Here is a 26,134-nt window from a genome sequence, read left to right on the forward strand (position 1 = left end):
TGATGCTGGCTATATCAGCATGTTCACTGTGTATCCGTTTAGTGCTACTGTGCTTTTGTGCATCATGTTTGTCACTAAGGTTCAATAAATAAGTAGTGTAGTGACAGGAATATCAAAGTATGATGCAGATATGTACAAGTACCAACAATCAAGTAGCAGTTTATCAGCAAACTCAGTAAAGCACAGTAATTAGGCATCAATTAATAATTAATTAAGTCGTACGGATACCTGGTTTTGAGAGGGTTGTCACATTCTCCCCCCGTTAAATAAATTTCGTCCCGAAATTTAGGTTCTGCTTGAAGAAGCAGGGTTCTTAGGAAACAGGTGGGGGTATTTTTCTTTCATTCGGTCTTCACGCTCCCAGGTGAATTCAGGACCATGTCTAGCATTCCAGCGAACTTTGACGAGCTTGACACTGCTCCGGCGGGTCTTGTTAACTTTCCAATCCGTGACCTCAACAGGTTCTTCAACGAAGTGGAGCGTGTCATCAATATGAATCTCGTCGGTAGGAATGGCAACGTTAACTTGAGTTGGACTCCTCTTAAGATTGGATACATGAAATGTATCGTGAACGTTATTCAGCTCGGCAGGCAGATCCAACTTGTATGCTACTGTTCCAATTTTCTTCAAAACCTTAAAAGGACCAATGTAGCGTGGATTCAACTTCCCACGCTTCCCAAAGCGTGCTACACCCTTCCAGGGTGATACCTTCAACAAAACCATATCCCCAACCTCAAACTCTTGAGGTTTCCTTTTCAGATCTGCATAGGTCTTCTGGCGATCACGAGCCGCGCTAATGCGATCTCGGATTTGCGCGATCTTATCTGTAGTTTCCTGAACCACATCGGGACCTACCAGTTGTCTATCACCTGCGTCAGACCAACAGAGCGGCGACCTGCACTTGCGTCCATATAAAGCTTCGAATGGCGCGGCACCAATACTGGTGTGGTAGCTGTTGTTGTATGAAAACTCAACCAGGGGTAAATGCTTATCCCAGCTACCGCCTAAATCCATCACACATGCTCTCAGCATGTCTTCCAATGTCTGAATCGTCCGCTCACTTTGGCCGTCGGTCTGCGGGTGAAACGCGGTGCTCATATTCAGCTTCGAACCAAAAGCTTCCTGGAAGGATTGCCATATCCTCGATACGAACCTTCCATCCCTATCAGAAATAATCGAGAGGGGTACTCCATGGCGAGTGACAATCTCTCTCATGTAAATTTCAGCCAATTTGCTTGTATGATCCTTTTCACGGATGGGCAAGAAGTGTGCTGACTTCGTCAAGCGATCCACTATCACCCAGATAGTGTCATGGCCCTTAGGCGTTCTTGGCAACTTTGTAACAAAATCCATGGATATTTCTTCCCACTTCCACTGGGGAATTTTCGGTTGCTGCAGAAGTCCCGAAGGCTTCTGGTATTCTGCCTTAACCTTAGCGCAAGTCAAACATTGGCTCACATAAATAGCAACATCGCCTTTCATCCTAGGCCACCAATAATAATCCTTAAGATCTTGGTACATCTTATCCGCTCCCGGGTGGATAGAGTACCGTGATTTGTGAGCTTCATCAAAAATAACTTCTCTTAAATCACCAAACAAAGGAACCCAAATCCTTTTCTCAAAACATAACGTTCCTTCCCTGTTTGGAACCAATATCTTCTCCATCCCACGGAGATATTCTTTCTCAAGGTTTCCCTCCCTGAGAGCTTCTTTTTGCGCTGCTCGAATGCGTGAAGAAAGATCGGTTTGGATAATCATTTCCATAGCCCTAACCCTTATGGGCTTGATTCTCTCCTTGCGACTTAGGGCATCAGCGACCACATTCGCCTTCCCCGGATGATACTTGATCTCGCAGTCGTAATCGTTCAGCAACTCAACCCATCGCCTTTGCCTCATATTCAACTCCTTCTGGTTGAATATATGTTGGAGGCTTTTGTGATCTGTAAAGATCGTACACTTCGTACCGTAAAGGTAGTGTCTCCAAATCTTCAAAGCAAAAACCACTGCGCCTAGCTCCAAATCGTGCGTGGTATAGTTCTTTTCATGTACCTTCAGTTGGCGTGATGCGTAGGCGATAACCTTTTGACGTTGCATCAACACACAACCCAATCCTTGACGCGAAGCGTCGCAGTATACCACAAAATCGTCGGTACCTTCCGGTAGAGCTAAGATTGGCGCGTTGCAAAGCTTATCCTTCAACAACTGAAATGCTTCATCCTGTTTGATTCCCCAATCAAACTTTTTATCCTTTTGCGTGAGGAGCGTCAATGGCTGAGCGATCTTTGAAAAATCCTCAATAAATCTTCGATAATAACCAGCCAAACCCAAGAATTGCCGGATCTCGGTTGGCGTTTTTGGCGCTTCCCAGTTCTTGATCGCCTCGATCTTGGTTGGATCCACATGAATTCCACTTTCATTTACCACGTGCCCAAGGAATTGCACGTCTCTCAGCCAAAACTCACACTTAGAAAATTTGGCATACAACTGCTCCTTCTTCAGTAGCTCTAAGATAGCTCTGAGGTGTTGCTCGTGTTCTGCCTTCGTCTTTGAGTAGATCAAGATGTCGTCGATGAACACAATCACGAACTTATCCAGGTACGGCTTACAAACTCGGTTCATCAAATCCATGAACACTGCAGGTGCGTTTGTTAAACCAAACGGCATGACAAGGAACTCGTAGTGCCCATAACGAGTTCTGAAGGCTGTCTTCGGGATACTTTCCTCCTGTATCCGAAGTTGATGATATCCAGATCGAAGATCGATCTTGGAGTAGAAACTTGAACCTTGAAGTTGGTCAAACAGATCATCAATCCTTGGCAAAGGATACCTATTCTTGATCGTCAGCTTGTTCAATTCTCTGTAGTCAATGCACATACGGAAACTACCATCCTTCTTCTTGACAAACAAAACTGGAGCTCCCCAAGGCGAGAAGCTTGGTCGGATAAAACCCTTATCCAACAATTCTTGAAGTTGCGTCGATAGCTCTTGCATCTCAGACGGGGCAAGTCTATAAGGTGCCTTAGCCACAGGCGCGGCGCCTGGAACTAAGTCGATGCGAAATTCCACTTGCCTCTGAGGCGGCAAGCCAGGCAAGTCTTCTGGAAAGACTTCCGGATACTCCCTTACGACAGGGATGTCTTCGATCTTCGGCTCAGCAGCCTTTTTATCCACGATGTGTGCTAGAAAAGCAACACACCCTTTCTTCAAACACTTTCTTGCTTTCAGACAGCTGATAATCCGCAACGGCGTCTCACGCTTCTCTCCATGAACAACAATGGTCTCACCATCGTCGGTCGGAATACGAACAATCTTCTCGTGACAAACAATCTCCGCCTTGTTACTTGCTAACCAATCCATCCCTACTACCACGTCGAAGCTTCCTAACTGGACTGGTAGTAGATCGAGAGCAAACTCACGCTCTCCTAACTCGATTACACAACCTCTAATCATTTCATTGGCTTCTACTAACTTCCCATTAGCTAGCTCGATCGAATAAGGAATATCTAACTTACTAGCGGCTAAACCAAGCATGTTCTTAAATTCTAGCGATACGAAGCTATAATCGGCACCAGTATCAAACAAAACAGACGCATAGCGTTGGTTTACAGGGAACGTACCAGTAACAACATTGGGATCCTGGCGCGCTTCCCTGGCCTCCATGTTGAAAACTCTTCCACGAGCTTGGGTCAATTCCGGACAGTTCCTCTTGAAGTGCCCTTGATCTCCACAATTAAAACACCCGGGCCTCTGCCCGTTTCCACCATTGTTCCCAGCCTGGTGGTTTCCCTGGTTTCGGTTCACGGTGCCTGCTTGGTTAGCACGGTTTCCATTTCCTCCTTGATTTCCTTGTGGGCGGTTCCCATTACCACCACGGGTATTCCTATTCCCATTTCCTCCCTGACCTCCCCGGCCAGCATTTGCCCAACAAGTCTCCTTCAGGTGGCCAACCTTTCCACATGCTTCACAAACTTTCAACCCACAACGACCGGAGTGATGTTTTTGACATGAGTTGCACTTGGGCTGTGCACCCATGTATCCCCTGCTCTTCTTTCCACCACCAACTGAATCTTGAGCTGGTGCATTCGCTTCTCCCTTCTTGACCACCGTCCCGGTGCTTTGCTTGAAACTTGAAAACTTCCGCTTATTGCCACTAGATGACTCCACATGAGTCTCCTTTCCCTTGGGTTCAATCTCATCGAACTTGTTTAACCGAATCGCTTCTTCAGTTAAAGCCACACTCAGATCGATGGCTTCTGTGATGGTTGCGGGTTTGGAAGAAGTCACCATACTGATTATCTGAGGAGCCAATCCCCAGATGAAGCGCTCAACCCTCTTAAACTCGGGTGTTACCATATAAGGTACCACGTGAGACAGATCGTGGAATCTCTGAACATATTCCGCTATCTTCGACCCTTCCATCTTTAAGTGCCAAAACTCAGTTTCAAGCTTTTGAATCTCCGCGCGAGAGCAGTACTTCTTCCGCATAAGCTCTTTCAATTCGGCCCAAGACAGGGTGTAGGCGGCAGCTTCGCCTAGAGTTTGCACTTGAAGGTTCCACCAAGATAGGGCTCCATCTAGAAACAGCCCTGAAATGTAAGTGACCTGCTGGTCGATCGCACATTTGCTCATACGGATGGTGGAATCAGTCTTCTCTGCCCAACGAACGAAGGCAACAGCACCGCCCGTGCCGTCGAAGTTTGTGGGCTTACAGTCCAGAAACTGCTTGAAGGTGCACCCTGCACATTCGTTTCAACATAGGAACTGTATTAGCAATCGTTACAGGAATCCGATTAGATCATGGTACGTCGTAAAGACTTAGGGTTACCATGAGTGGGATTCTGGTTGCCATTGCCGTTGGAGCTACTCCAGCTGGGTCCTCCCTGCGATGCAGCATATTGAGCAATCGCGGCAGCAATGATTCCTTGCAGTTCTTCTTGAGTCGTGGGCATCGGCTGCGGTTGACGTCTTGGTGCCATTTTCTAAAGTTGCGTACGTCGATTAGGCCATAGAAATCATACGTATATAGTAATAGTAATAGCATATAACATCTCATGTTATCAATATATCACACACAACATCCCATGTCCAACATCCCATGTCCAAATAAAAATAATCAATCAAGTAAATCAGATATGATGAGAATGCGGCGATTGCATATATATCAAGACCATAAGCATAGTAAGTGTGTTAGTACATCCATCAATCACATAGGGGTTACATCACCCCTGTACAAAATACATCATATCAGTGTTACATACAAACAATACATCACATGTATCAAAAATCTGTGTGGTCAAATGGTCTTCAAAAGCTGTGCATAACAATCGCGGCTGTCTCACCGGTGTCTACCCTGGTAACGTCGATGATCTCTAGAAGGGTGGTGGTGGTGGAGGATAATGTAGGCGGCGAAAGAGAAGCCAATCCTCCTCCAAGGCCTGCTGGGTGCGGATCACGGATGCAATCTGCTGCTCTAGGATCGAAAGTCGAGCAACAATGTCAGGAGGAAAAGACCGAAAAGGCTGAGCAGATGAGGATGACGGACCAAGATATGGATAAGGAGGCATCTGAGCTCTCTCGAGCTCCTGCAAACGCTGAGAATGGGAATCATGCTGGTGTACAAATGACATCAAAAGATCCTCAATAGTATGGCCCAAATGAAATGGGTGGTATGGATCTGTGGGTGGCATGGGTGAGGAAGAGGACCAAAGTAATGGCGTGCTGGTAAGATCGATAGGTGCAACAGAAGATGGGATGGATGCTATCTGGGCATGACAGGTAATGGCATCGGTACATGGCCAAATGGATGGGCGGAAGAGCCCTCTCCAGGCCCCGCTGGAGGTATGACAGAAGGAATCTGAAACGAGAACTCAGGATGGTGAGCATCCATGCGGTGAGGAGGAAGCGGCGGAACATCCTCGTCAGCCGGTATCCAACCGTGCTGAGCCTCCTCGTCAGGGGGATCCATGTGCTCTGCAAACAGAGCATGCTCGGGCTCAATAGGTAAGGGATCAACAGGAGCTAAAACAGGATCAACGTGAGCAACAGCAGGATCAACGTGAGCAACAACAGGATCAATATGATCGACATGAGGGTCAACTGGAATGTCAGCGATCAGAGGGTCAACAAGAGGATCAACAACATGGTCAGCATCTAACAAAGGAATATCATCAACAGGAACATCGCCAAGTGGCTGACCCGCCAAAATAGGATCAACAGGAACATCAGCATGTGCCAAACCATGCTCATGTGCGGGATCGAAAGCAGCGGCCTGCTCTGGAGCTACTGCAGGCTCGGGATCGTCAAACGCCATATCGAAGTCAAAGTCCGGATCGATAGGATCAAAAGGGTCGGCAGGGTCAACGGGGTCCTCTACAGGCTGGTCCATATGAACGAACTCAATATCACGGTCTGGATCGAATCCAGGAGGAAATACAGGGTCAGAATCCTCGATATCGTCATGCTCAAAAACAAAGCTCGGCATAGGGGCGGCAGATGACGCCTGGTCAGGATCCGAGTCATGAACGAAAAGCTGCGTGCTCGCCACATGTGATGGAGCAGATGCCACAGACTCAAAGGAGTCTGGAGCTGGAGAATGAACAGGCGAGTCTCCGGCAGGAGCATCGGCGATCATCAAAAGACCGTCAGCGGGCAAAAGAGCTGGGTCAGGATCCTCGTCCTCGTATAGCTCATCATCGAAAAGATCAATATCGTCACCAGCCTCGGCATCAAGCATAAGCTCATAAGCTGGGTAGGATGCAAGAGGAATCGGGGCGGGAATCACAGCGAGAGGAAGATCCGCAGCAGGACCACCAACGATGGGCTCATCGACGCCGTCAGGTAGCGCGAATGGCTGAAAGTCGTCGTCGTCTGTACTGGTATAATCCGAGGTGTGCACCTCGTGCCTGAAGAAGAACCCGAACGCTTTCTCAGAAAAAGGTTAAAAGCCAAAAACCAAGAGAAGGTTTCGGGTGACCCACCTCCAATGGCGGACCAACGTACCCTTATGGATTACCTACGACCCACCGTAGGTAATCTAGGCGCCGCTATCAATGCTCCGAATGTCGAAGCTAATAACTTCGAACTCGGCCGCATTTGATACAAATGCTCCAAAACTCCACAACCTTCCATGGGCTTGCGGACGAGGTCCCCATCTACATATAACTAATTTCTTGGAAATATGTGATACCTTTCGGATCAATGGAGCATCAAACGACGCCATCCGCCTCCGTATGTTTCCCTTCTCACTAAAAGACCGAGCGAAAGCTTGGCTCAACACCCTCCCAGCTGGATCGGTAAACACCTGGGATGAACTAGCCCAAAAATTTCTATATAAGTATTTCCCTCCCGCTAAAACTGCTAAGTTAATGACTGAAATTAATACATATTCACAAGAGGACGGGGAATCCTTATATGAAACTTAGGAAAGGTTCAAGGAGTTATTACGCAAGTGTCCCCATCACGGCCTCACAATATGGCAACAAGTATCCACTTTCTATAATGGATTGTTGCCACACACTAGGCAGACACTTGATTCTAGCTCCGGGGGACTTTTAGGTAATCGACGCCCACACGAAATATATAATCAAATTGAGGAAATTGCTCAAACCAATTTTCAATGGCACACCCCCCGGGGAAATAAGTCTATCGCCCCGGGCGCCCATAAGGTCGATGAAAGCACTTCTTTACAAGCCCAAATCGAGGCCCTTTCTTCAAAGATAAAAAAATTGGAAATGACAAAAACAGTCTCGGTTATGGCTTGTGAAGGGTGTGGTGGGTCACATGAAAATTGGAGTTGCATGAAAGAAACAGACGATCAACAGAAATGGTAAACTACATTGATAATAGACCTAGGCCGTCGGGTCCCCCAACGGGAACTTACAACCAAGGATGGAGAAACCACCCAAACCTTGGTTGGAGGGAACCCGGCAATAGTAGTAACCAACAAACCCAACGAACAAACTTTCAGCAACCAAGAAATGAGTCACAAAATTTCACTCAAGAACAAAGTGGACGAGAAAGGCTCGAAGATATTGTATCTCGCCTCGTCTCCGACACTGATAAGAAAAACTCGGAAAGATTTCTACAATTAGAATCAAATTTTAGAAATCAACAAGCTAGTATTCAAAACATAGAAAAACAATTAAATCAAATAGCTCAAAATTTTGCCGAGAGACCGCAAGGCGCATTACCTAGCAATACCAAAACGAACCCAAAAGCGCAAGTTCATCTCATCACACTATGGAACCGCAAGTGCCACCACCAACGGAAGAAACAGTACCCACACCTCTGCAGGAAAAGAACTCCCCTCCGTCACCAGAGCCTATCAAGGCTCCTCGAGTTCCATACCCCGGTAGGTTAATTCGTCAAAAGACCAATGAGCAATTCGCAAAGTTCGAAAGTCTGTTAAAACAATTGCATGTCAATATTCCTTTTATCGAAGTCCTAACCCAAATGCCCAAGTACTCTAAATTCATGAGGGACTTCCTTACACATAAAAAGAAAATTGAAAGTTTGCAATTAGTCAATTTAGGCGAAGAATGCTCCGCCCTCGTACTCAATAAACTTCCCCAAAAGAAAATCGATCCCGGAAGCTTCACGATTCCCTGCTCAATAGGGGAATCACCCGTTCGTAATGCCTTAGCCGACCTTGGGGCTAGCATTAACCTCATACCCTCATCAATGTTCAAAAGACTCGGCTTAGGAACCACGAGCCCTACAAAAATGAGCATACAACTCGCTGATCGATCTGTCAAATTCCCACAAGGTGTCATCGAGAATGTCTTGGTAAAAGTAAGCAGATTTGTTTATCCAGCTGACTTTGTCATACTCGATATGGAGGAAGACACCGAGGTCCCCCTCATACTAGGGAGACCCTTCCTTGCCACCGCCCAAGCAGTGGTAGATATGAATGACGGGACACTCACCTTGAGGTATGGGGATGATGAAGTGAAGTTCGGAGTTGGGAAGAGAATAGAGGACGACGACCCGGTCAATTACATGAAGGTTATTGATTCGATCTTGGATGCTGCTCTCCGACGGTGTAACATGGGACGCCAGGCATCCCACTCAGAAAACATATAACCTCGCATTGGGTCTAGCCAAGGACCCTTATAAACGTGGCGCACCACGGAGGCATTCCGCGGAACTATCCCTAGTTTAGTTTAATCTTTTAGTTTTAATTTGCAGAATAAAACACACTCATGGTGGTAAGGGATGAAAAAGGGAACGAGAAAAATGGCCCCATGCACAAAGAACAGAGCAAACCGACACAAATCTCCATCACAGAAGGCTCAACACGGGCCGTGCCCAACCAACACGGCCCCGTGCTGAGCCACCTGCAGAAAAACGCCCAGTTCAGGTAACTGGACACGGGCCGTGTTCAGCGGACACGCCCCCGTGTCTAGGCTTCTGTCTTATTTCTTTAATTTCTGTTACTGGCACCTGACCACGGGGCCGTGCCCGGTCACCACGGGGCCGTGTCCAGGATGCCAGTAACATAAATCTTTGCTTTTTAACCCACTTTTACACATTCTAATCAACCAAAAACCTTATTTTTGGGACACATTGAGGACAATGTGTAATTTAAGTGTGGGGGGGATGCTAAAACCTTGAATTTTTCAAATCCTAAATACAAGCCTTACACAAAACTCTATTGGAACCGCTAAACACCCCAAATTTTTTCAAAAACTTTTCGTTTTTTTTACTTGTCTTGGTTTAATTTGGGAATAACAAGTTCTAAAAAGATTATATTTTTACAAATTTACAACCGATAGCGTCGTGATAACAAAGAACCAACATAAGAAAATTACGAAACGGCATAACAAGTCTAGTTAAAAATTCGATTATATATACTTGATCGCATTAAAAACCCATTCCCACAAAAGTGAGTTTTGAGCCTTTATTGAGCATACAAATATACATCTTTAGACTAAATGCTCATTTTTCGTTTCTTGTGTGAATAGCCGCTTGGTTCTTACAACTCTAGAACTTGCCACGACGATACATTCCCGGTCCTTACCAACTTAAACCCAAGTAAGTAAGTGATGGAGGCATTAGGACTAACCATATTTTTCTTTCTACACCATTATTTTTCATTTTTTTTACCACCTACCCAAAATCCCCCTAGTTAGCCCCTTTGAGCCTAAACCTTTCATTTCATTACCCTAAAACCCTTTTTACCCACCAAAAAACCCTTTTTTATTTTTCACCCTTTATTTTAGCAACAAGCTCGGTTTTTTCGTAAGCTCGCTATTTTATGAGACTTAAAAAAAAAATGATGAAGTCAAGAACAAACAAAAGCTATATAAAAAGCTTGTTTGGAGAAATACTTCAAAATAAAAAGTCACTAAAAACAAGGTGTGTCACGAAAACCGACGCTTTTTACGATTTTCGCCCTTTTACTAACCACTAACCCAACCACTCACCTTTCACCCAAGCCTAACCCTTCACCCAAAAAGTCCTCTTGATATTTACAAAGGTAAAAAGTTAAAAAGGAGGAGGATTGATTGCTTGGCAAGCCTATGGAGGGCGTAAGTTCCATGCCGCTCTCGAGTGATTCACTAAAAAAATTACACCTTCGGCCGAGTGTTGAGTGATCTCCCGTGAGGTATGTGAACTTGTATATAAATGGAATTTTAATAAAGCATGCTATGCCCGAATAAGTAATTTATCTTGTGAAACGTTCTAAATAAATCATAACGAATAGGATTGTAAATAAATAAAAATAAAACTTACAAAGATCTTGGATTCCCGACACTCTATGACAAGCCAAAAACTTTCTCTTCTACCTATTCCATTTGGGAGTGTAAGCCACATTTAAAGAGTTTTGCTTAAGGACAAGCAAAAGTTCAAGTGTGGGGGTATTTGATGTGTGTAAAATACAACATTTAAATCACATCAATTAAGGCATAAAACTAACCCTTTTTAAGTACTAATGTTGGAAAAAGAGTGTTTTTGTCTTTCTTTTGTATTTTCAGGATGAAATGAGCTCAAATTCACAAAAGAAGCAAAAAGACAACTAATTCTAGCATAAATACAAGAAAAGGAATAAAAGTAGACTGCCCGGACCCTCAACGGCATCCTCCAAGGCAAAGAAGAGAAAGCAGAAGTCTGAACACGCCCCGTGCTCAGCCAGCACGGGGCCGTGCCCAAGAAGCAGCATAAAAGACAAACTTATAGAAACTTCCATTGCCCACCACGGGGCCGTGTCCAGCGGGCAGGGGGGCGTGGTGAAAGTACAGCAGGCGCATTAATTGTAATTGCGAATTACAATTAATGAGGAGAGAGAGTGTCAGACGAGCACGGGGGCGTGTCCAGCGGACACGGGGCCGTGCCCAGCCTTCTGTTCAGCCTATAAAGAGGAGTGCTTGGTTTCATTCCATCTCATCCCCTTGGCACACCACCTCTCTCACACTTCATCCACCACCCACCACCACCATAACACCATCATCCACCACCATCATCCATTGTCCATCGTAGAGTGTGTGAGTCGTCTCGGGATCCAAGATTGATCGTAAGAGTTCTTGACAATCAAGGCCATGTTTGCCTAAGTCTCTTACATCACTTGGTGAAGACAAGTGTTTAGTATAATACTTTTTATTTTCAATCTTTTGCACTTTTTATTTGGTTTTGTATTAATGACTTTAATAACTAGTTACTTATGTTGAAGGTGATCTTTCCTTATCGTTTGTCCGTGGTGTCTTGGCATTATTTTACTGTCTATATAAAATAAAAGATTTTCACCATTCATATCTCCACGGTCTATATGGAGGTATGTTGGCTACCTGGTCGGGGGTTAAGGGAACAGTTTGGTAAGGGTCTTGCCCTTGTTCAGCGTTTAGAGGTCCTGCTTGGGACCTGGGTCAAATTTAGTAGGATCTCCTTCAATGCCCATAGGTATTGGATGGCGGGGATCCAAACTCTTTGACCCCCTCATAAGTTAACTACTATTAATACTATAACCCGGCTATTTAGGATTGTATCCCTGCTGACTCAGACTACTTAGCCGAGGGTAACGTCACCGCCGAAAGCGGGGCCTACCACAATTTGCATTAATAACTTAATTCATTATCTTTCAATAATCCGACCCTTTAGGATTGTATCCTTGCTGACTCAAACTACTGGGTTGAGGGTAACGTCGCCTTCAAAAGAGGGGCCTACTACAATAACTAAGATAATCTCTTAAACAAGTGCAAAAGTGCGAAAATAATCAAAGGTTATACTAATACACGTGTCGGATCCAAGTGATTCATCTTGTCTATCTGTTTTATTTTATTTTTATTTTTCAGCATTTAGTTAGTTTTTTTTTTCTTAGTTTAAAAACATTTTTTCTTACTTTTTTATTTGATTAGACGTTGAGGATAAACCGGTATTAAAAGCTCTTGTGTCCTTGGACGACCTCGGTATCTTACCAACACTATACTACGTCCACGATGTGTGCACTTGCCCATATGTGTCACACCCCCAAAATCCACACGCGGAGTATCACCGCTTGGAGGCGTGACTGACCAGGATCTTAACCACCAATCATATTGAACGTGTAATATAGTTAAGTATAGCGGAAGCATTTAAGTAACCCAAACAATAATATTAATGTATGAATCATCATAAGTGTTGAAATAGCATTCACGATCCTTTGCCCACAACGACCTGCTCCTCCCTGTGCAAGCTCCATAATGTACCTAAGGTCCTGCAAGGCATGCAGCAGAGAGTCAACAACTAGTTGAGCGAGTTCACAGAAAGTAAGTTCAGTAATAGAAATGGTATAGCAAGCATTGCGTTCGTTTATCTAATCATGCATCGTATTAGTTCGTTCATTATTCATGTATAGTATTGGTTCGTATCGCGGGCCATTTCGGCATGTATGCGAAGATTTAGGTTAATACTCCCAAATATCCTAGACTATGTATATTTGTATCGCTGACCACCCTGGCATGTGTGCGAAGTTCTAATATGTTTAGTTCGCAGCCTTCCCGAGGCATGTGTGCGAAGATCAGTCATAATTATCGCAGCCAACCCTTGGCGTGTGTGCGAAGATCTGTTCAAGTAGGTATACTAGTCTAGCCGTATCTTATCATTCACCATCCTCACCCTGAGGACTCATATCATTAAGTTCCGTTAACTAAGTATGTACGTATATTTCATTAAATCCCATTCCCACCCTGGGAACCCCATGCCTTGGCTGTGTGAACTCACCTTGGTTTGCTCGGCAGATACACAAAGAGTACAAGTAGCAAGTAAATGGTCAACCACGTCCTATCACGGTTTATACAAGTCAGGTTTTGACTAATGTAGTACACGTATGCATCACATAAACTAACACGTTACTATCACGTATGCATGTGAACAGGTAAGAGCATAGCATTAACATTCATGTACGATCCAATGTCTAAGCCCAAAAGGTAATCCGCCCGAATAACATATCAGCCCAAATAACATATCGGCCCAAGCAGATAAGCAGTCCAATTAGCAGTCAATCGAATTGGGCCCGTGACAAGGTAGGCCCAAAACAGTGTACGAGCAGCTAGTCTCGAGTCGCAACCGGCGATCTCGAGTCGCAACCGGGATTACGAGTCACAACAGCTGGTTACGAGTTGCAACAGGAGGTTGCGAGTCGCAATGGTGATTTCGGCTTATCATGGTCCGGTTACGAGTCGCAACAGGACTCGCAACCATGGTCTCGGCTTGTGCTGTTGTGGTCTCGAGTCGTGATTGTGGGTTCCCGACTCGCAATCTGAGTCGCAACCAAGCGTGTAACAGCTTTCCTGAATTCCTTAAATAACAATAACAACTAATCCGTGCTTTTAGCAAACAGGTTCAACAGTTTCGGAAACAAATCAAATCAGTTTCATTCCAAAATCAAACAACAACAACCAACAGTTTAATATTCAAACCATCATCGATCAAACAAGCAATTTATTAATCAGATTCGTATAAACCCTATGAACCCTAACCAAACATAACCCGAACAATAACTTAGAACATTCAAACTAACATAGTAGTTAATAGTAATCCGAAACAATACATGGCAACCGATTATCAACATCATAACAGCGGGTTTATCATCTATATGCAATACCGATTTCATAAACATGAATCCGTTTAACATATCACCACATCACAGCCGATTACTATATATCTATACTTCCGATTTTGAGTTAGGATCATAAGATATATTCACATATTCTGACTAGCCTAAGCCGATCAACAATCATCATGTAAACATCATGTGAATGCATATCACATACAATCGAATAATAAATAAACAACATACACTAACCGGTTAATGATAACAAGAAGGTGAACCGAACAACGAATACTCCTAGGTTGTCTTGTGCCGCCGGTTTCTAAGCCACGAGAGAGAGAGTTTGTGTGTGTGCTTCTTCGTTGCAATGTTGTAAAACTAGAACCCTAAGGTGTGTGTGTGTATAAATACGTAGAGGGGATGTGGGCCGAAACCCCACATGAGCTGTGTCATGGTCTCGAGTCCACTATGTTGACCGAGTGGGTTTTGTAAGTGATTTGCTAATCGGTTCAAGTAATAACATACACAGTCTCATGAAATCATATAGCACGTAACATTCGATCAATCAACGAAATCACATAGTTCACATTGTACATAACATCATGACATTCGTTAACTCAAAGTGTCATAAGCACACATAACGTTACATCTAAGCAAGTCTAAAGTCCGAGGTGTCACAATATGTGTGTTTAGTGTTAGTGAATATCGTGTTTTTATAAATTTAAAACTTGGCTAAAAGTGTAAAAAGGGTTTAAATATACATTAAAAATATAACACACTTCACGCACATCAAGTTTTTGGCGTCGCTGCCGGGGACACAAGGATTTTAAGAAAGTTAGGAATCAACGGCCTAATCATATGTTTATTTTTATTTTTAATTTTTAGGATTTTTCTTAGTTTTTCAGCTTCTGCAGGGCTCAGCACGGGCCGTGCCTGGTCGGACACGGGCCGTGCCCAGCATCGTTATTGGCAGTTTTTGTTTTCCAAGTTACAGAAGGCTGACCACGGGGCCGTGCCGGTGCAACACGGGGCCGTGTCCAACTTCCAGTAACTGGGATCTGGAAAACAATCACTGAAACTCCGACCACGGGCCGTGTTCGCTAAACACGGGGCCGTGGTGAACCTTCTGACCAACATTCTTTTCTGTTTTTATTGCAGGACTTGGAACCCGACGCCAACCTCACGTAGTGTATGAGCTCCAGTTCCAATAAAGACATAAAAGAACCACTAGAAGAACCCGAACGCTTTCTCAGAAAAAGGTTAAAAGCCAAAAACCAAGAGAAGGTTTCGGGTGACCCACCTCCAATGGCGGACCAACGTACCCTTATGGATTACCTACGACCCACCGTAGGTAATCTAGGCGCCGCTATCAATGCTTCGAATGTCGAAGCTAAAAACTTCGAACTTCGGCCGCATTTGATACAAATGCTCCAAAACTCCGCAACCTTCCATGGGCTTGCGAACGAGGATCCCCATCTACATATAACTAATTTCTTGGAAATATGTGATACCTTTCGGATCAATGGAGCATCAAACAACGCCATCCGCCTCCGTATGTTTCCCTTCTCACTAAAAGACCGAGCGAAAGCTTGGCTCAACGCCCTCCCAGCTGGATCGGTAAACACCTGGGATGAACTAGCCCAAAAATTTCTATATAAGTATTTCCCTCCCGCTAAAACTGCTAAGTTAATGACTGAAATTAATACATATTCACAAGAGGACGGGGAATCCTTATATGAAACTTGGGAAAGGTTCAAGGAGTTATTACGCAAGTGTCCCCATCACGGCCTCGCAATATAGCAACAAGTATCCACTTTCTATAATGGATTGTTGCTACACACTAGGCAGACACTTGATTCTAGCTCCGGGGGACTTTTAGGTAATCGACGCCCACACGAAATATATAATCAAATTGAGGAAATTGCTCAAACCAATTTTCAATGGCACACCCCCCGGGGAAATAAGTCTATCGCCCCGGGCGCCCATAAGGTCGATGAAAGCACTTCTTTACAAGCCCAAATCGAGGCCCTTTCTTCAAAGATAAAAAAATTGGAAATGACAAAAACAATCTCGGTTATGGCTTGTGAAGGGTGTGGTGGGTCACATGAAAATTGGAGTTGCATGAAAGAAACAGACGATCAACAAGAAATGGTAAACTACATTGATAATAGACCTAGGCCGTCGGGTCCCCCAACGGGAACTTACAACCAAGGATGGCGAAACCACTCAAACCTTGGTTGGAGGGAACCCGGCAATAGTAGTAACCAACAAACCCAACGAACAAACTTTCAGCAACCAAGAAATGAGTCACAAAATTTCACTCAACAACAAAGTGGACGAGAAAGGCTCGAAGATACTGTATCTCGCCTCGTCTCCGACACTGATAAGAAAAACTCGGAAAGATTTCTACAATTAGAATCAAATTTTAGAACTCAACAAGCTAGTATTCAAAACATAGAAAAACAACTAAATCAAATAGCTCAAAATTTTGCCGAGAGACCGCAAGGCGCATTACCTAGCAATACCGAAACGAACCCAAAAGCGCAAGTTCACCTCATCACACTACGGAACCGCACCGTAGGGCCTGCAGAAGTGCCACCACCAACGGAAGAAACAGTTGTGACAACTCGAATTTCCACGATTTCTATCTTCGCATTTATTACACGTAAATTGTTTGGATTGTTTGTTTGTTTGGATTGTAGTTTATATTCATGGAGGTGCAATATAAGTGTTACTGTAATGTTTATATTATGTGTGTATATGTATACATATCTTGCTAAATAATAGAACCTTGGCCAACAACTTAACCCACCCACGAAAACACCATGTTGGTGAAAACACCTTGGTGTTTTCGTCCACTTGTTTGCCAACGAAAACAGAATGGGCCTTGGCCCAGTAGCGATCTAGTATATGTGTTAGTATTAACCCTTACGCATGAACGGTATTCGGAAAAACAAACCCTAATCACCTCTCATAATCTCTCCCACCATCTTGTGAAACCCTACGGCAGTTTTGAACAACCGAGTCCGATACATCGATTGAAGTGCCACCTTTCCGCTTAGGTTTGTAATCGATTACTTATCATTATCTGATTGGAATCACTTGTTTATTTGATATCATGAATAAACAGTTAGCACATGATGATTGTGAATGTATTTTGTATTGATCCGCATGATAAGAATGTTTATGATCCGATGTAAAAATCTGTTGTGTGATGAATGCTGTTTATGTGGATTAGATACTGATGATTTCAATTACAATTCGTTGATTTAGTAATAATGGAATGATGATATGATGATTGAGGATTTCCATGAGTTGTTCGAACTGAATGATTGTGTGATGAATTCTGGGATTTTTGGTGTAACTGATTAGATGATCATTTGGATTCTGTGATGCGTAATTGTTGATGTTGAAGATGAAACTGACGAAAACAATGGAACCACGAAAACACTTGTGTTTTCGTCACCCTTATGCCCAACGAAAACCCATAGGTTTTCGGCCTAAGTTTTGGTTTTCGGCCCAAGGGGTTTTCGGCCCAACAAGTGTTTTCGGCCATTACTGATTTCGGCCCAAAGTGATTTCATCACTCAAACTGATTTCGGCACTAGTGATTTCGTCACCTTGGGATTTCGCCTAGCTTTCTGCACAGTAACGATGTTAGCTAGTTAGTCTTGTTAATTACTTAAACCCTGTTAGTTTATTGAATGTTGTTAGTTGTTAACTGTATTAAGTCAGTGACACAGTTAAGTTATTTACTTAATTAACTCTGTTAGGATGTTAAACTGTTACTTGCTAATCCCGTTAGATATTAACTCGGTTAAGTTATTGGGTAACGTTGTTAGTCTATAAACTCTGTTATGTTATTAACTCTGCTAACTGGATTAACCCTGTTAATTATGTGACTCCATTACACATATCAACCCAGTTAATCTTGTTAACTAGGTTAAGTGAGTTATTGAATAATTATGGTCAGTACAAACGGTGAAGGACTTGTTTATGAAACATGAGTTACATGAAACTGATTTGATAAACTGTTACGTGGTACACGATGATAACTGCCAAGCAATATGTGAAACTTTACGAGTTTAAACTGATTGCATATACGTGCACACTGTAGGACGTGAGTGATTTACTTTGAGCATTACTTAGCATACCGAGCAAACCAAGGTGAGTTCACACAGCCAAGGCATGGGTTCCCGGGTGGGAATGGGATTTGTTGGTTTATTGTACATACTCAGCTGATAGAATCGAACGATAAGATACAACTAGACTAGTAACACTTACTGAACTGATCTTCGCACACCTGCCATGGGTTGGCCGCGATATTATGACTGACTTCGCACACCTGCCTTGGGAAGGCCGCGAACTAAACTTACTAACATCTTCGCACACCTGCCTGGTAGGCCGCGATACAAATAAACCTAGTCTAGAATACTTGGGATAGTTATCCCCTAATCTTCGCATACCTGCCTGGGAGGCCGCGATGGAAATATGATACATGATATAAACGAACGAACATACTATTACCCACACTATACTATTACTGAACTGTTAACTGTAAACTCGCTCAACTAGTTGTTGACTCTCTGCTGCATGCCTTGCAGGACCTTAGGTACTTATGGAGCTTGCACAAGGAGGAGCAGGTCGTTGTGGGATTCGGATCGTAGACATTATGCTAAACAATTGAACTTATAACTTTACTTTGGATTTTCATTATTACGCTTACGCTATTGATACTATGTTTGGTTTGGAACATCAATCGTATTGATTTGGGTTTTACAAACTATCTTATTTATATTATGCTATGTTCAATATGATTGATGGCTTGATCCTGGTCATGTCACGCCTCCAAGCGGTGGTACTCCGCATGTGGATTTTTGGGGGTGTGACAGATTGGTATCAGAGCCATTGGTTATAGAGAACTCAGTTTTAATATGGGAAAACGTTTTTATTAAAACCAGACTATAACCAGAACGGTGCTCTCAACGATCCACAACGACGCTTCGCTCCACGTGCAAGACTCGACATCCTAGGTAATAAGGTTTATGTTTATTACCTGCTTGGTAGAATTGCATAGAACTTTGCTCGTAGTATGCTTACCTTACTTTTGCTCACTACTTGTTATTGCTTAAGAACACCTATGTGCTTACACTCTTCTGTCATCGCTCTATTCGCGAACCTCTCTAACTCATGTTGCATTTGCTATGAAGAATCATGTCTGGACGAATTAACATGACTCAAGCCCAGCTAGAGGCTCTCGTTCAAGCTCAAGTTGCTGCGGCACTTGCAGTTGCTCAAGCAGGTAGTATACCCTGCCGTATAGACTCACACTAGGATCTTTAGATCCTACATTAACTCTCGTATTTAACCTTGTCCTATTCGTACACAATAGGTCAACACGCGCAGCAGCCTGTCTGCACTTTCAAGAACTTCATGGACTGTCGTCCAAGCACTTTCAGTGGCACCGAGGGGGCAGTGGGACTCCTCCATTGGTTTGAGAAGCTAGAGTCAGTGTTTGAAATGTGCGAATGCCCTGAGGCACGCAGGGTCAAGTATGCCACTGGCACGTTGGAAGGGATTGCGCTCACCTGGTGGAACGCGCAAGTACAGATCCTAGGGTTGGCAGCTGCTAACGCCACACCTTGGGAGGATTTCAAGGAATTGATTAAGCGTGAGTATTGCACACGAGATGACATCCACAAGCTGGAGAATGAGCTATACCACTTAAAGATGACGGGGTCAGAGATAGAGGCTTACACGAAACGATCAAATGAACTGGCCATCTTATGTCCAACGATGGTGGACCCTCTAGTTAAACGCATTGAGTTGTATCTCAAGGGGCTTGCGCCAGAGATTCAGAGCCACGTGACGTCGGCTAACCTCAACAACATCCAAGACATTCAGCGTCTTGCTCACCGACTCACCGATCAGGCAGTGGATCAGAACAAGCTGCCAAAACGCATCAGTGCTACCACTACTGCTACTACTACTCCAGCTACTACTTCTGCGACACCCAGCGAGAACAAAAGAAAATGGGATGGGGATTCCAGCAGGGGATCAGTATCTGTTCAGTCCCAAACACAGCAGCGTCGCACCAACGACTACCAGAGTCCGAATCAGCAATCATCGGGTAACCAGGGGCATAGTGGATATAGGGGAACTCACCCGTGGTGTAACAGGTGCAACAAACACCACAGTGGAAGATGTCGAAGGGAACGTTGTCAAAGATGCCTCAAGCCGGGTCATGAGGCAAAGGATTGTAGAAGCTCACGGCCAGCAAATCAGAACCAGCAACTCCCACCGCCAGCTCCACAGAACCAGCAGCAGCAGCCACAGCGTGGAAACCGGGGATGTTTCCAGTGTGGGGCTGAAGGTCACTACAAACGTGATTGCCCTCAACTTAATCAGAACCAGAATCGCAACAACAACAATCAGGGCAACGGGAACAATAACAACAACAACGGGGGAAACAACAACAACAATGGCAATGAAGCTCGGGGTCGTGCTTTTGTGCTAGGTCGGGGTGACGCAGTGAATGATCCCAACGTGGTTATGGGTAAGTTTCTTCTCGACGATATTTATGTTACTGTCTTATTTGATTCGGGTGCTGATACAAGTTATATGTCCTTGAAAATGAGTAAACTGCTAAAACGTACACCAACACCCCTAAACACTAAACACGTCGTAGAACTAGCCAATGGTAAAAGCGTAGAAGCCGCACATGTAATCAAGGGTTGTAGTATCGTTTTAGCTGGTCAGACCTTCTCGATTGATCTTATACCCATAGTTTTGGGTAGTTTCGACGTCGTTATCGGTATGGATTGGTTGTCCCAGCATCACGCAGAAATTTTATGCAAGGAAAAGATCATCCGTATTCCTCGCTCTAGTCAGGAACCTCTTGAAGTTCAAGGCGACAAGAGTGGTGCTGTGGTTGGCATCATCTCTTTCTTAAAGGCGCAGAAATGTTTACGAAAGGGGCACACTGCAATCCTGGCACTTGTCACTGACGCATCAGCAAAGGAAAAGAAGCTGGAGGATATTCCAGTTGTACGTGACTTTCCTCAGGTGTTTCCTGAAGATCTACCCGGTTTACCGCCTCATCGCCAAGTCGAATTCCAGATTGAGTTAGCTCCTGGAGCAGCACCAATAGCCCGCGCACCGTATCGTTTAGCTCCAACTGAACTGGAAGAACTTTCAAAGCAACTACAAGAGCTCTTGGATAAGGGCTTTATTCGTCCAAGCTCTTCGCCTTGGGGAGCTCCAGTGTTATTCGTGAAGAAGAAAGACGGTACGTTCAGAATGTGCATCGACTACCGTGAACTAAACAAGGTGACGGTGAAGAACCATTATCCTCTTCCGTGTATAGACGACTTATTCGATCAGTTGCAGGGGTCGAGTTACTACTCCAAGATAGACTTGAGGTCGGGGTATCATCAGCTGAGAGTCCGGGATGAGGACGTCTCAAAAACCGCTTTCAGAACTCGCTACGGTCACTACGAGTTTCTCGTCAGGCCATTCGGGCTTACGAACGCGCCTGCCGTATTTATGGATCTGATGAACAGGGTGTGCAAGCCGTACTTAGACAAGTTCGTCATTGTTTTCATCGACGACATTCTGATTTACTCCAAGAGTCAAGAGGAGCACGAACAACACCTATGATTGATCTTGGAACTTCTTAGAAAGGAGCAATTGTACGCCAAGTTTTCCAAATGTGACTTCTGGCTTCGTGAAGTCCACTTTCTAGGCCACGTAGTGAACAAGGATGGGATCCATGTCGATCCATCCAAGGTGGATTCAATCAGAAACTAGCCTGCACCGCGAACACCAACGGAAATACGTCAATTCTTGGGTTTGGCGGGTTACTACAGACGGTTTATCAAAGACTTCTCCAAGATCGCACAGCCGCTTACACTACTGACACAGAAAGGTGTCACGTACCGTTGGGGAGATTCCCAGGAAACCGCTTTTCAGTACTTAAAGGATAGGCTTTGCAGCACACCTATTCTCTCATTGCAAGAGGGCACGGATGATTTTGTGGTCTATTGCGACGCGTCGATACAGGGGCTTGGTTGTGTATTGATGCAGCGGGATAAAGTTATTGCCTACGTCTCGCGACAACTCAAGGTTCACGAACGGAACTACACGACGCATGATTTAGAGCTGGGAGCTGTTGTTTTCGCGCTTAAGATATGGCGACATTACCTGTACGGTACCAGGTGCACAATTTACACCGATCACAGGAGTCTCGAGCATATTCTTAAGCAAAAGGATTTGAACATGCGTCAACGGAGATGGGTTGAACTTCTGAACGACTACGAATGCGCCATCAAGTACCATCCAAGCAAGGCCAATGTTGTGGCTGATGCTCTCAGTCGGAAAGACACTCTACCTAGACGCGTACGAGCCTTGCAGCTCACTATTCAGTCCGGTCTTCCTGCACAGATACGAACTGCTCAGATAGAAGCATTGAAACCCGAAAACGTCAAGGCTGAAGCCTTACGCGGCTCAAGGCAACGAATGGAACAAAAGGAAGACGGCGCCTACTATGTAACGGGGCGTATTTGGGTCCCACTTTTTGGCGGTTTACGCGAGCTGGTAATGGACGAAGCTCACAAGTCACGCTACTCGGTACATCCAGGGTCGGATAAAATGTACCACGATCTCAAAACAACATATTGGTGGTCTAGTATGAAGGCCCACATCGCTACTTACGTCGGCAAGTGTTTGACCCGTGCAAAAGTCAAGGTGGAATATCAGAAACCAGCGGGTCTACTTCAGCAACCTAAGATACCGCAATGGAAATGGGAAGAAATTTCCATTGATTTCGTTACAGGTCTACCCAGATCCCAGCGTGGGAATGATACCATATGGGTAATCGTGGATCGACTCACCAAGTCTGCACACTTCCTGGCTATAAAGGAAACGGATAAGTTCTCCACTCTCGCAGAAGTTTATCTCAAAGAAGTTGTTTCGAGGCACGGGGTGCCCACTTCCATCATTTCAGATCGGGATGCACGATTCACGTCAGAACTATGGCAAGCGATGCACAAATCTTTCGGCTCACGGTTAGATATGAGCACAGCGTATCACCCTCAGACGGATGGGCAGTCTGAGCGAACGATCCAAACTCTTGAAGACATGCTTCGAGCGTGTGTCATCGATTTCGGCAACGGCTGGGAAAAGCACCTCCCTTTGGTGGAGTTTTCGTACAATAACAGCTATCACACTAGCATTCAAGCCGCTCCATTCGAGGCATTGTACGGACATAAATGCCGGTCACCTCTCTGTTGGGCAGAGGTGGGGGATAGTCAGATTACGGGTCCAGAGATTGTAGTGGACGCCACGGAAAAGATTGCACAAATACGACAACGCATGGCGGCAGCACGCGACCGTCAGAAAGCATACGCGGATAAGCGTAGGAAACCGTTGGAATTTCAGGCCGGGGGCCGGGTTTTACTTAAAGTCTCACCCTGGAAGGGTGTGGTTCGCTTTGGCAAACGGGGCAAACTAAATCCGCGGTATGTCGGACCGTTCGAAATCGTTGAGAAAATAGGCAAAGTAGCCTACAAGCTAAACCTACCAGCTGAACTCGGTGCAGTTCACAACGTATTCCACGTGTCGAATCTGAAGAAATGTCTGTCAGATGAGACCCTCATAGTTCCTTTTAAGGAACTCACTATCGACGAGCGGTTGCAGTTCGTCGAGGAGCCAGTTGAAATCACGGACCGGGATGTTAAGGTCCTCAAAAACAAGAGAATCCCTCTTGTTCGAGTTCGTTGGAACTCCCGTCGTGGCCCAGAGTACACCTGGGAACGCGAAGACCAGATGACAGAAAAGTATCCCGAGTTATTCGAAAACCGTGCAACCACTACTAAGGCTGAAGCTACTACTACAGAATTTCGGGACGAAATTCCAAATCAACGGGGGGATGATGTGACACCCCAGGAAAACCAGTGAACGATATAACTTACCTAGCTTCCTCAGTGAGTGCGTACCAAATTTCGGGACGAAATTTCTTCTAAGTTGGGGATAATGTGACAACTCGAATTTCCACGATTTCTATCTTCGCATTTATTACACGTAAATTGTTTGGATTGTTTGTTTGTTTGGATTGTAGTTTATATTCATGGAGGTGCAATATAAGTGTTACTGTAATGTTTATATTATGTGTGTATATGTATACATATCTTGCTAAATAATAGAACCTTGGCCAACAACTTAACCCACCCACGAAAACACCATGTTGGTGAAAACACCTTGGTGTTTTCGTCCACTTGTTTGCCAACGAAAACAGAATGGGCCTTGGCCCAGTAGCGATCTAGTATATGTGTTAGTATTAACCCTTACGCATGAACGGTATTCGGAAAAACAAACCCTAATCACCTCTCATAATCTCTCCCACCATCTTGTGAAACCCTACGGCAGTTTTGAACAACCGAGTCCGATACATCGATTGAAGTACCACCTTTCCGCTTAGGTTTGTAATCGATTACTTATCATTATCTGATTGGAATCACTTGTTTATTTGATATCATGAATAAACAGTTAGCACGTAATGATTGTGAATGTATTTTGTATTGATCCGCATGATAAGAATGTTTATGATCCGATGTAAAAATCTGTTGTGTGATGAATGCTGTTTATGTGGATTAGATACTGATGATATGATGATTGAGGATTTCCATGAGTTGTTCGGACTGAATGATTGTGTGATGAATTCTGGGATTTTTGGTGTAACTGATTAGATGATCATTTGGATTCTGTGATGCGTAATTGTTGATGTTGAAGATGAAACTGACGAAAACAATGGAACCACGAAAACACTTGTGTTTTCGTCACCCTTATGCCCAACGAAAACCCATAGGTTTTCGGCCCAAGTTTTGGTTTTCGGCCCAAGGGGTTTTCGGCCCAACAAGTGTTTTCGGCCATAACAGATTTCGGCCCAAAGTGATTTCATCACTCAAACTGATTTCGGCACTAGTGATTTCGTCACCTTGGGATTTCGCCTAACTTTTTGCACAGTAACGATGTTAGCTAGTTAGTCTTGTTAATTACTTAAACCCTGTTAATTTATTGAATGCTGTTAGTTGTTAACTGTATTAAGTCAGTGACACAGTTAAGTTATTTACTTAATTAACTCTGTTAGGATGTTAAACTGTTACTTGCTAATCCCGTTAGATATTAACTCGGTTAAGTTATTGGGTAACGTTGTTAGTCTATAAACTCTGTTATGTTATTAACTCTGCTAACTGGATTAACCCTGTTAATTATGTGACTCCATTACACATATCAACCCAGTTAATCTTGTTAACTAGGTTAAGTGAGTTATTGAATAATTATGGTCAGTACAAACGGTGAAGGACTTGTTTATGAAACATGAGTTACATGAAACTGATTTGATAAACTGTTTCATGGTACACGATGATAACTGCCAAGCAATATGTGAAACTTTACGAGTTTAAACTGATTGCATATACGTGCACACTGTAGGACGTGAGTGATTTACTTTGAGCATTACTTAGCATACCGAGCAAACCAAGGTGAGTTCACACAGCCAAGGCATGGGTTCCCGGGTGGGAATGGGATTTGTTGGTTTATTGTACATACTCAGCTGATAGAATCGAACGATAAGATACAACTAGACTAGTAACACTTACTGAACTGATCTTCGCACACCTGCCAAGGGTTGGCCGCGATATTATGACTGACTTCGCACACCTGCCTTGGGAAGGCCGCGAACTAAACTTACTAACATCTTCGCACACCTGCCTGGTAGGCCGCGATTCAAATAAACCTAGTCTAGAATACTTGGGATAGTTATCCCCTAATCTTCGCATACCTGCCTGGGAGGCCGCGATGGAAATATGATACATGATATAAACGAACGAACATACTATTACCCACACTATACTATTACTGAACTGTTAACTGTGAACTCGCTCAACTAGTTGTTGACTCTCTGCTGCATGCCTTGCAGGACCTTAGGTACTTATGGAGCTTGCACAAGGAGGAGCAGGTCGTTGTGGGATTCGGATCGTAGACATTATGCTAAACAATTGAACTTATAACTTTACTTTGGATTTTCATTATTACGCTTCCGCTATTGATACT

The 26,134-nt window shown here is 44.2% G+C and overlaps 2 non-coding genes across 2 annotated transcripts; both read right to left on the minus strand.

The window, feature by feature from the left end:
- Positions 1-7,358: 7,358 nt before the first annotated feature.
- LOC118480673 lies at positions 7,359-7,465 on the minus strand. The gene has a single exon (XR_004863651.1). It is a non-coding gene; the product is annotated as a small nucleolar RNA R71 (small nucleolar RNA).
- Positions 7,466-15,706: 8,241 nt separating this feature from the next.
- Positions 15,707-15,813, minus strand: LOC118480629. The gene has a single exon (XR_004863609.1). It is a non-coding gene; the product is annotated as a small nucleolar RNA R71 (small nucleolar RNA).
- Positions 15,814-26,134: the final 10,321 nt, after the last annotated feature.

The sequence above is a fragment of the Helianthus annuus genome, chromosome 7, assembly GCF_002127325.2.
Source record: "Helianthus annuus cultivar XRQ/B chromosome 7, HanXRQr2.0-SUNRISE, whole genome shotgun sequence".
Lineage (NCBI taxonomy): Eukaryota > Viridiplantae > Streptophyta > Magnoliopsida > Asterales > Asteraceae > Helianthus > Helianthus annuus.